At 38.8% G+C, this 13,250-nt stretch overlaps 1 long non-coding RNA gene across 1 annotated transcript; it reads left to right on the forward strand.

The window, feature by feature from the left end:
• The first annotated feature begins 913 nt into the window (after positions 1 to 913).
• LOC120546758 lies at positions 914 to 2,685 on the forward strand. The gene is made up of 3 exons (XR_005636938.1): positions 914 to 957; positions 1,156 to 1,193; positions 2,631 to 2,685. It is a non-coding gene; the product is annotated as an uncharacterized LOC120546758 (long non-coding RNA).
• Positions 2,686 to 13,250: the final 10,565 nt, after the last annotated feature.

Below are 13,250 nucleotides of genomic sequence, written 5' to 3' on the forward strand. Positions count from 1 at the left end.
TCTTCGTTACTCGAGATTCTAACTTAACTTGTCGTTACAGCAGAATCTGAGGTTTGGTTCAACGAGAGAAAGTTTTATTTTCCTCGCTACTTTCAGCGAGCGGACAACTGACTCAGATTGCTGACAATATACTTCTCCAAGGTGGGAAGTAATGTACACAGTCTCAAACACAAATCATCAAGTATCATGATCAAATGACACATTCACAGAAACAGATTAATAGTCACATCCTGGACCAGTAGCACATGATTAAAATCAGATCACATTAATGGCAAACAAGTGGTAGCAATAACCTTTGCTCATTAATAAAACACATCCTGTTCTAATCTGCCCAGAACACTATTAAGCCTCTTCCCAGCTGGCATTCGACTGACATTAAACGTTTAAATGTTGAAATAATGTCAGTTTATGAAAAAACATTAATTCAACGTCAAAACAACGTTGAACACCAAATAGTTGAAGTGGTGTTGTTAACTCACTACGGATTCAACATAGAAATATCAACAATTTTTGAGTTGTATGTCAAATCAACATTATTTTTACAACCCTGACTTTTAAACATTTTGTTGAAATATATCAGTAGAAAAATAACGTTGTTCCAACATCTAAACAATGCTGACCAATTAACTGTTGAAAAAGTGTTGATACATGAATAATGATACAACGCTGAAAGACCAACTCTGAATTAAACATTTGTTGAGTCGTGATAAAAGCGCTTTCTACATCTCCCAGCGTACTTTGAGAGCAACTCCAGTCTGATCATTTTGGAACGTCGTTCAATACAAGGGCTTGATTGGAGGACAGTGGTTGTCCATCACACAAAGGCGGTGACTAGAACTGAATTCTATTGGCTCTGACGGTTCCAGACAACACCCGCTTGCACATGCGCGAAGTGGGTCTCGTCATCATCAGGCTCTGGACCGGTTCGGACTGAATTTGGGGGTAACAGCTCAAACGGTAAGCAAAGTTTTTGAAGTCACATTTTATAACTAGAAAATTCCTAAATAAATTTTGAGTGTGCCTGACTCTACTAATACGTATTGTGTTAATTAATATTGTGTGTATGGGTAGACTAGCTAGTTTAACCACACTTTCCATCCACAAACTTTAAAAATAAGGTTGAGATTTCACATTCTTCTTCCTTCTCTTTTCCAGAGATTTGGAAGAACACGACCTGAAAGTCTCCTTCAACGGTGAGTTGTCCCCATACCTAACCCAACCATCTATTTGAATCTGAGGTGTGTGCAGGGCCTGAAGTTAACTTCTTTGACCACCAGCCTGCCACAGTGACTTTTTACCAGCCAGTTTTTTTTGCCTCATAAAGGTGAAAAACAGGACGTGCTGTGTCTCTATGATCCTCTCCTGTCCTATTCATGGTAGCCTACTCGTGGACATTGCGCCGTCATCACTTGCTGTAGTAGGGGGGCACGCCTTGATAATACTGCATAGACAGTGAAAGTTGCAAAAAGTTTAAATTTTTTTGTATAGTTCCTTAAAAATAAAAAGGAAACTTTTGGGGCGAATAATAATTATTACTATTAATGAATTACTCTGGCTGAGATTTCCTAGGAACCAAAAAGCTCAGGATGCTGCAAATGTTGGTATAATATGAAAATGACTGGTGGATTTAAGACAAAAAAATATTTATTGAATGAATCAAATATGAACATATCGGTCACTGTCAGTGGCTTGTTGATCTTGACCTTGTTAGTTAATTTCCTATCCTGGCCTGGGACACACACACACACACACACACACACACACACACACACACACACACACACACACACACACACACACACACACTCTATCTTGGGCTGGGACACATTCATACGGTTTGATAAAGGACTTATTGGACTTTAACTTATCACTGCACTTACAATAACGTAGCTGTCCTCAATTTAGGTCATCATGTACATCTCATCTGCGTTTTTTCCTGCATCTACCGGTGTGTGTGTGTGTGTGTGTGTGTGTGTGTGTGTGTGTGTGTGTGTGTGTGTGTGTGTGTGTGCATGCGCCAGTCGCAGGGAGAACGGAGCAGCAGACCCGCCCGCTGCAGAGACCCGACAGGATTGAAACAGCGATTTTATAGTGAAAAAACGTTACAGCGTACATTGATGTTAAAATGTTGGCAGGACGGTCTGAAATGTTTTGCACGGTCTTTCGCTGTACATTTTGTTGGTAAATGTGAGATGTTCGAGTCACACACACAATCGTCTTCATAACAGAAACAAGGAAATAAATTGTACCTGTTCTCACTCCCACTTGGTCAGCGGCTGCACGTGGGACTGCTGGGATTGTCGCGAGTAATGAAAATGCAATGGGGAGCCCCGGCTGTCAATCAATGTCTTCCAGTGATGCAGGCCCCTGATTGGTCCGAGAAGCAACTGCGTACCCTGCTTACCGATAGTTACGTGTCTGAATCACTCAATTCTCATTGGCTACCTGCCAATGTGGCAGGTAGATTGACCGTGTTACCCGCCAATTGCAAAATTCACCCGCATTTGGCTGGTGGTCGGGTGTTAATTTCAGCATTTCAATAGCAGAGAATTTCTCACTCTCTGCTAAATTTTCATAATGAACTTGATTGCAATATAATATTCGAATATAAATCTGTTTTACCATGGCAGAACTATGACAAATAAAATGATGGCCATAATGAGCCTCAGAGGAAGAAGTGGGAAGTTTTGTAACAATGTTTTAAATAATTGAATATAGTAAGCAGAATAATAATTCATAAGAAATATCATTTTAGTTGGAGGACTCTACAGAGCATGCTCTAATATTATATATAATACTCCATTCTGGGCTCTAGACTAACTTCTCTACCGGCAGCACTGGTTACTACCAACTGCCTTTTGTTGCTCGCCAAAGCACATGATTATCAATGACCTTGCACGTTGATAAATACTAATTTATATACTTGAAACATTGGCAATGCCACAAAAGTTGATATTTGCAAAATATTTTAATTTGAGAGGTTAGCGTTTGCTAATACTGATCTGTTTTTTTTCTCCCCTCATCAGATGCTGTCTTGAGGTCATTTGATACAACTACAACAAAAGTAGACGAATACATGGCCAAATACTTGAAATATGCACCAGAGAGGATGGGTGGCGGTGGCAGAAAGAAGTAACAAGAAGGGAAGGTTTAACCAGCCGTGTTCAATGTTGCCCAATGTTTGGGCCATTTTTCTAAAGGTTAAAGTTCGACACGTGTAAAATTATGTTGCGTGAAATGTTGGCACACTTGCAGCTATGTCATAAAGCATGTTTCTTACGTCAGTGAAATGTCTTTATTAATCTTCTTCCTGGTCTTGCTTTGACCAATTGGCTTCTTCCTAGCTGACTGCGCGTGTCCCCAAACGTAGTGTTTATGTATCTATTTCAAGGTGTTTGGTGTTACTATTGAGCACATCAATACTTTAGTGAAAACAGTTTAACAAAATAAACTATGTTGAAAAGCAGGACTTTATAGTCACGTTGAAATTTCAACGTTGATTGGATTTGCAAATCTAAACAAAAATCAATATTGATTCAATGTTGAGAAACGTGACGTTGGAATGATGTTGCTATTTCAACGTTGATTAGATTTGCAAAATCTAAACAAAACCCTATGGTTATCCAACACTGGCACCTGACGTTGATTCAACAGTGACTAGACGTTAAAATGCCAGCTGGGTTACTTTTGGATGTGCAGTTCGGCGGATCCTCCGCGATGAACAGTAAGCGAGTTAAAAACACGGGCCGTGATTTAACGAAACAGAAAAACTCCCTCCGGCAGTTGGATTTTGAGCTCTGTTAGAGTCGACTGTAGAAGACATGATGTCCTCCTTTCCTCGGAAAACAGGGTAAGTTACCCTCTGCAGATTCGGTGAGAGACGGAAAATCTCCTTCACCAGGACCCCCCTTTAGTACCACGATACTATTCAGCTCAAACTCGACCGGCGAGGTGAGGCTATGGATTTCTCGGCAGCGCTGCGACGTGTCATCCTTTCAGTAACGAAGGCTACTAGTGGAAAGACAAAGTTTCATCAGTGCTCAGCGTATTTATTCCCCTGGTCAGTTGGTCGTGGCCCTCTGGTCTGTTCAGGGTCCGTGGTCCGATCGGAAATCAGTGTTCTTGAGCAGGTCAAAAATGAGTTGTTTCCTGATCCAGTTTAAACAGTGCTCTTTGTTTCAGATCAGTTTAAACAGTGCTCTCTGTTCAGGATGACCACCAGTTGGTCATGACTTCTTTATCTCAGAGGCTGCTGCTCTGAGGCCTCTGTTCACAAGATAATGTTTAATATCCAGTTTAATTCTTCCATGCTGTGGTCCCAACACTATGTTGTCAGTAGGAAATAAGAGAGAGAGTCTGGAAACTGGAACTACGAGTGAACAAAACAATGAGAGAGCTGCGATGGAGCGAGCTAGAGAGTGATGGGAGCAAGGAAATGGCATTGAAAAAAGCAGTGAAAGAATGAGAGAAATAACACTTTATATCTTACCAACATAATGATGCAGTGCTATTTCTAAATATGTAAAAGCATTTTTTTTTCTAATTTACAGATGAGGTGGAAATGGAAACAGTAATGTCCATAAGGAACTTTTACTGTGTCGTTTAGTTCCTGAGTTTGGCTCATCTACTTCTAACTCCTGGAACTCTCTCGTTGAAAAAGACTATGACAAGCTAAAATGTTGGCTGTATAAAAAGTTTATACAGGTTGAGCCAGAGGTGGAGTCTTAAAAGTGCCCTAGGCTAAACCTAACCTGCCATGTAGCCATCTCAGACTTAACCCGACATGAACATACTGTACCTATGACTGTTCCACTGAGCAGCATGTCCCCAAAGGCCAACTTCCGGCCAGAGCCCTGCCAGCACAGCTGTTGGCCACTTGGGTTGTTAGCAGGCGGATGAGGAAACGCCTTGTGCTGCATGCTGGGTTTGAACCCCCCCAAATTGTTGACAGATAATGTGCCTAAATTGAGGTAGTAGTAATATGTATTAGTGTATTCAGAAGACAGCAGAAAACTGTAATGAAAAATGTAAAAATAAAACAAAATCACGTATCTGGTATTTGGAATAATTACCATTTCACTGACGCAGGCCTGCACTCACTTTATTTTTTGCCATTTCTAAATTGGCTGCTCAGTGGCAAAGTAATGGCCTCTGGCAAGATGGCAGCTGCAACGTGACGGCTCGTTATTGACCCCAACATCTGCTTGATAACATCCATTTCACCTTTCAGGTGTTCAAGCTCCCTAATAATATCGTTCTGTTGCTATGATTGTTATATATAACTCTACTATAGAGCGATCAGAGGTAACATATTTACTATTGTTACTGCTGTAATTTGACAAGCTGTTGGCTCTTTAGGCATCAACGCAGGAAATGACCCTTGCAAGTGCAGAGAGAGAAAAACAACACCTTTTGTAAACATTATGGGAGAAAAGGAAATACAACCAATAACAAGTAGAAATGTGTGACGATGTATTTTATTTCCTCTGGCAGATAGTGAAATTCTGGCGATGCCAGGCTAGCTAGTTGCTTTTAGTATGAGGCTGTGAGATAGCCCCGCCCCTTCATTTGAATGTAAAAAATGGAAATAAATAGAGAGGGAAACATAGAAGTGTGGACTTAAGTGGTAAGCGAATTAAAAGTCCCCTGAAATAAATAAATGTGGATTCATTAAATAAGTCCCTTGAAATGAATAAAAGTAAAACCTATTTATTTATTGAACAATTTTATAATAATAATATAAACTAATTTATATATTTTCATTTATTTGTATATGTACTGCCTCATTTATTTATTTCAGGATGTATTTCATAGGCTTGAATTTACGAATGTATTTATTTAACCCTTGTATTGTCCTTCGGGTCCCAGTGACCCGAAGGACAACACAAGGATTATGTACTTCCATTTACTTTGTTGAGAATTGCTCTCTAAACAAGGGTTAATACAGCACCTTAGTTCTTGTTTGTACAGCATTTTGGTCAGCTTAAACTGTGTTTAAATGTGTTCTAGAAATAAACTTTACTTACTTACTTTACAAGAAACAGGGTTTAGAGAGCAATTGTCAACAAAGTAAACGGAAGTACTCCTTGTGTTGTCCTTCGGGTCACTGGGACCCGAAGGACAACACAAGGGTTAAATAAAATTGAATAAAATGCCATTCCATAGGATTCCAACCTCAGCCACATGTGTATGACTGTGTGAATAGGGTGAATGGTGCCTGTAGTAAGCAGTCCATATTGTATGTCATAGATTATATTTTATTAATTTGTTTTTGTAATTATAAGATTTTTATATTTATAATTATGAAATCATTGTTTTGTACTTTGATTTGTATCTTGTTATGATGTAGGAAAACGTTTTTGCACACCTCTTTTGTCGGGCAGGTTTGTAGGAAAATTATTTTTAATTTACCTGATGAAGGTCTGAGACCGAAATGTTGTATTTTTCTTCTAAATAAATTATTGCTTGCGTAAAGGTCAGTGTGCGTGATATTCTCTAAAAAAAAAAATTTTTAAATCTTTTTATGATGACATTTGTTCTTCTTATTATCATATTTCTATGTATTAATGATGAGATGTTATCCTATAACATATACCTGTATCTGGTAATCATACCAATTCAATCTGAATCTCGTTATTCTGAGATTTGATTCATGTAATTATCAAAACTGTATTGTGTAGTTACAGATTTTTTAAATATGAAATATGTATCTTATACTTGAGATTTGTATGCAGTAATTATGAAGTCTGTACCTTATTGTATGGCATTTGTATCTTATAATTAATATAATTATGTATTTTGTATTAATTCATATTATGAGGTCACATCATTTTTAGTTTAGGCTCTAAAAATTATGAAAATGTCTTTTTCATACAAGTGCTAAGTGAATCTTCCTCAGTATTTTTACTGTCGTGAATGCAATGTGCTTGTGAGCATTTATTTCCAGATACAAGAAAATAATTTTAAACCTGCAGCTATGCCGTTTAAAAAGTGAAACTTAAGTTAAAAACAAGGTCCGAATGTTGGCTCGATAGAACCATTTAGAATTTTGACCAAAATTTTGTTGACATAAGGGTCAAAACATTCCTTTTCCTTTAGTCAAATTCACATAATTATGACTATAACTGTCAATAATGCCTTGAGGAAATGTGTCCATCATCCAACACTCACCAAGCCCAAACGGCTGTCTCGGTGTGACTATTTTCTCTGCCCCTGAGGATTTCTGCCAATCAGCAGCAGGCCAAAGGACAATAGAAAATGTGTTACTTTATTTTTATTTATTTTCATTTTTACCAAAAAATAACTGTCCACTGCCCCTAAGAATGTGTCACAGGGATCAAGAAATGTCACAACTAGAGCTGTCTCACATTTAGACAACATGTAGACACACACACACACACACACACACACACACACACACACATACACGCGCACCCACACGCACACACATACACACGCACCCACATGCACACGCACAGACATTACCACTCACTCATGGATACCTCTGGTCTTTGGCCAGGGATAGTCTGACAGCTCCACAGAATTGACTTTAGGGATCCAGGTGTGTGTGTGTGTGTGTGTGTGTGTGTGTGTGTGTGTGTGTGGACCATTAGAGACCCATGGGAGAGATGTCAGTCGGTGACAAGGGACCGGTCCATTCCCCAAAGGGGACAGCTGGGAAGGGGTAATAATGGTGGTGATAGGTGAGCTCCACTCTGTCTTTCTTCACTGTGCGTGTGTGTGTGTGTGTGTGTGTGTGTGTGTGTGCGGTTGCCGAAGGGCCTTGGCTTCTCCGTTGTGGAAATTATAGGCCTGAACTATTCTGTTAATTATGATGATAATAACAGTAATGATGTCCATGATGCAACTGCAGCACAGGAAAACTAGGTGACCTGGACCACAGAAGCGTGTCAATAATTACAACATTATCAAATCTGTGACTTAACCAGAATATTTATTAAAATTAAATTACATAGAATATTATGACAGGAAATCTTAAAAACAGTACAGTTTGTTTCAAAGACATTGTTTCAGTATTGATATTGTATGTCAGTGTGGCGCTAGAAAGCTAATATATATAATAAGTGTGCGCTAAAGAAAGAGGGCATTAATGTACGATTACATTAAATGTATTTCTTGTATACATGGGGAAAGTTTGGCCAGATGGGGATGCAAGTGGAACAATCAGAAGGACCAGTCCATATCCACAGATTTTATTTTATTTTTCATAAATCTGGCAAGTAGTTGGGGCATCTAAAGCTGGGAGGACACTGTACAGATTAAGCCTGATTTTAACCTGAAATTGGCAAAAAGTAACATTGTTTTTATCTTTTTTTATCTTCAACATTGAGGACGCAGTTGTCTTGTGTGAATAAACTTCATGGAAATTGGGGCGCCTGGATAGCTCACCTGGTAGAGCGTGCGCTCCATGTATAAAGGCTCAATCCTTGCCGCAGCAGCCGCGCGTCATTCCCCCTCTCTCTCCCCTTTCATGTCTTCTGCTGTCCTGTGTAATAAAGGCCTAAAATGCCCCAAAAATAATCTCAATGAACAAATTTGGCAGTGCCGTGCTTAAGTTCCCATGTCATGGCCGCTCAATAAATCCCCCTACTTTTTACCAGTTACTCTACCAGAAACTTGTTTTACATCATGGAATAAGATGATTGCTAATTTAGTTTGGAATGGTAGAAAACATAGAGTTAAATATAAAGTACTAACTCAAGCAAAAGAAAGAGGAGATTTGGGAGCCTTAAACTCCAAAAATTATTACTATGCAACACAAGTGTTGATAATAATTAAATGGATGAGGTCTGACCTCAAGGAAAAAATGGATTAATATAGAAAAAGAGCTAACAAATGGACTAATTGGAACTTTACCGTACTTATGAACAGAAACACTAAAACAATATCTTCAGACTTTTTGCATTGGAAATACAATTAAAGATTGAAAGTGCAGAGGGAGAGTACATGACTGAGACTCCCAACCACGTAGAACAGAACAGACAATATTTTAGAATACTGGGCAAGTAAGGGGTTAACATTATACTACAACTATTCAATAATAACGCCATAGAATCATATGAAACACTGGTGACTAGATATGGTTTAGAACAAAAACTGTTTTTTAAATACTTGCAAGTAAGGAGTTATGTTAAACAGAATAAAGAGGCGGAACTAGACAACTATATATTAAAATTCATAGCACAAAATAGAAGAATAATTACCTAAAAAAAAAAAAATAAGTATCTATTCGCTTATCTATCTATTAGCAAGTATCTATTCATTCCTGCAAAATGCAACAGCTATGGAAATTAAGATAAAGACACATTGGGAGAGAGAGTTATGTACAGACATTTCAGATGAAGGGTGGAGAGAATTCTTAAAAGAAAATTTTAAAATAATGCAATCCAAGGATTAAGGAAGGATTATGCCTGGAAAATAAGTCAAAGAAAATGTCATTACTCCAGATAGATGTAAAACGAACCCAGCAACAGAGGGAACAAGCTGCTGGAGAGGATGCGGTGAGAGAAAAGCAAATCAGACGCACATATTTTTTACTTGCTCAGTAATTCAAGTGTTCTGGCAAAAGGTAATAAGCGATATTAAACATATACTTGACATTACAGTTCCACTCCCACCTGGACATCTTTTGGGAATTAATACAAACCTCAAGATCAATGCTAGGGACAGATACATATTTAAAATGCTCAGCTTAACGTCACTGAAGCAAGTGACCAGGCTTTGGAAACAAGCCAAATCCCCAGCTCTTCAAGCATGGTACAAGACAATAGAACAAACACTGGGAATGGAAAAACTCACTCTAACAGTCAGAAATCAAAGAGAAAAATTTAATAAATTGTATCCAGAGCATATAGTTAGAAGAATTAAACTTTCTAATAAGTGCATACTGTAGATGGATATGCATGCATGCACGCGCACACGCATACACACACACACACACACACACACCACGCACACACACACACACAGTGGACCTACCCCCTCTTTTTTTGTTGTTGTGTGCGTTTTGTTGCGGTCTTATTTTCTGTCTTTCGGTGTTTTTTTATTATTTCTAGTTTTAATTTTTTCTTCTTTTTTTTTCTTTGTTTTTTCTCTTCCCTGTTGTGTGATGTGTTCCCCCTGTTCCCCCTTGGTGTTTCTATTGAATGTTAATATGGGGGAAAGAAAATGTAATATGATAAATAATGTAATGTTTTTTGCACTTGACACTAAGAAAAGTACTACAATAAAGTAATAAAATTAAAATGAAATCCGCTACAGTGTAAGCATAAAAGTCGCAGCTTCTTGTTGTGCAGAAAGGCTTATTAAAAAAACATAGTAAGAGTTAACACAATGTACAGGATTATCAATATTTATTTTTTATTGAAGTTTAACATATATTACAAACACAATATACAGGATTAAAAAAAGAATACGCGCAGTGTCTGCAAAACGTTACTGTGGACCGAAGAATCCTGCTGTGAGTCAAGACAAAGAAGAATTACAGGTGATACTAAGACCAAAATATGGCTTTGAAAACACTAGCGACCTGTGATCAGAACAGCATTGGGTTTTGACCGACAACCTTCCTCCACTCACCATCCCGCTTCTTCAACATCAGGCAGCCAGCATCTGCTTACGGCTGCTGAGGGAGTGAATATCGCCAGGGGACACCTCGCAAATACACTGTAACAATACCAAGTCTGTGTATGTATGTGTGTGTGTGTGTGTGTGTGTGTGTGTGTGTGTGTGGTCCCAAAGTAGTGATTAATATTTTATTTCTTCAGGCTTGGTGGAGCCCCTCAGGAGAAAAACACATTATTATTCACACACATTCACCTACCTTTCAAAACACACACACACACACACACACACACACACACACCCTCAACCACACAACACCCCGATGGATACATGAACTATAAAATACTCACAGAACACACACAAACACACTGTCCAATTTGTCTCCTCGATGGTTGAGTTGTTTTGGACAAGGAGTCTCGAAGGACAAAATGTGTCCATGCCAAGACCATGAGCTTTGTTTTGTGTGTGTGTGTGTGTGTGTGCATCAGCTGATCACATTGATCATAAATAAGACAAAAAAGAGACATGAATAAAGAGAAGAAAGGTTACAACCATTGTATGTGTGTGTGTGTGTGTGTGTGTGTGTGTGTGTGTGTGTGTGTGTGTGTGTGTGTGTGTGTGTGTGTGTGTGTGTGTGTGTGTGCATGCATGCGTGCGTGCGTGCTTCAGATACGCATAACCAGAGATATAGAAACTCAAAATCCAGGTCCAATATTCACTACTAAAAGATGTTTTTTTTTTTTTTATTAATTGAAAAGCTTTTTTTTTGTAAATAGGCTTAAATGTAGCTTCAAGCTACATGGTAAGATAATATGAATTGCTGCAATTAATCATTTTTAGAATAACGATGGATCTGTGAAGGAAGGTCTGTCTAGTCCACACAGCATTCCGGGATGGGAGAAAAAAACCTGCTCTGGTTTATTGGCATTTCTTTAAACCAATCACAATCATCTTGGGCGGCACTAAGCACCAGACGGAGCCACAGTGACTACATTTACATGCAGCCAATAACCCGTTCAAAACCGGAATATTAGCAATAACCCGGTCGCGCACGGCCATGTAAACACCGGCAAAAACCGAATATGCTCATATTCCGGTTTTTAAAACCGAATATGCTACCTGGGTTACCCTTTTCTAACCCGAAATTTTGGTCATGTAAACGCGTATCGGCATATCTCCATCAAAGGAACATTGATTTGTGTTTCGCGATGTTCTATTCGCAAGGAATCTTGGTCTTTTGAGTAGAGGAACTTCTTGTATGCGCCAGAAAACATAGTTATAATAATAATTATATACTATAATAATATAGTTATATATATATATGTCAATGCAGAAAACCTGCGCGCAGTATACCGGAAGTAAACAAGAAGTAGAGGTAAACATGGCGAGACGCAGCACAGCACCACACTTTTGGAGCGAGGAGGAAACCAATTTCTTTATTAGTGTGGTGAAAACCATGAATGTAATGTCTTTTGTTTACGGCAGAAAGTACCGAGATAGTGAGATTTATAAGAAGGTGACCGAAAAGTTATTGCGTCTTAAGGTTGTCCGTAAGCTACGTCAGGCGCCGCTAACCGTGCGCGTCGCCGTTTACGTCGGGATATTGCCATTTGATTACAAATGCCATGTATACAGGAGTAACTCTCTCTGCTCACGCATGTAAACGGGTTATTCCAAATGTTTCAGAAACCCGAATAGTGACCTTAACCCGACCATAACCCGAAAATTGACAGCTTGTAAACGTAGTCAGTGCCTCTGCTAAACAGCCTCGGGAAGGAACTTGTTTTGTTGGAACGTGTACGTTCAAAAGTGGTTTTAGTCGTGCAACAGAAAACTCAGATTGGACAGATAGTCTAGCTAGCTGTCTGGATTTACCCTGCAGAGATCTGAGGAGCAGTTAACCATAGTCCTCAGAAATCCACCGAGTTTAAAATGCCAACACAAAGGAAGGGTAAGGACACGGACATCAGCGAAAATACATGCATCCGGCGAAATTTTCTGCAGCACTGGAGCAATCCCGGAAGTGGAACGTCAAGGATAACGACTACACCGCATGTAATCAGTGATGGGCCAACCGCACAATACTGGTCTCAGAAAAACTTAATTTCCCTGAGCCATTTTCAGCTGGGGTTTCAGAGGATCACGTGGAACTTTATGGAGGCAGGACATAGAAAGGACCCAACTGATGGAATTCAAGACCGTATGGCTGCATATATGGAGGAAATATTTATTCATAATTCAAATTGAAAGTCCAAAGAGAAATTGAAAGTCCAATGAAAAAACAAAGCGAGATGAAATTAAAAATATTATTTTTTTTTAATTTTCCATTTGGCTTTGGCTTTTGAATTTAATATTTGGCTTTTGAATTTCAATTTATCATTGGCTTTTAATTTTCATTTAATATTTGGCTTTTGAATTTCAATTTAACATTGGCTTTTAATTTTCATTTAATATTTGGCTTTAGAATTTCCATTTAACATTGGCTTTTCATTTGGACTTGACACATGTCAATGTAAATGAGGAGGCGTGGCCCAAAGGCTGGTGGGAGAGTCTGAAACAAAAGGGGTGCAGAGGCACCTTATGAACAGCAGGGGGAGCAGACTGCTGGGGAGCATCTGTCTGCAGTTTTGCCAACAGGCTGGCTTGGTCATATTTCACATGATAGA

The sequence above is a fragment of the Perca fluviatilis genome, chromosome 1 (genome assembly GCF_010015445.1).
Source record: "Perca fluviatilis chromosome 1, GENO_Pfluv_1.0, whole genome shotgun sequence".
In the NCBI taxonomy this organism is placed as follows: Eukaryota; Metazoa; Chordata; class Actinopteri; order Perciformes; family Percidae; genus Perca; species Perca fluviatilis.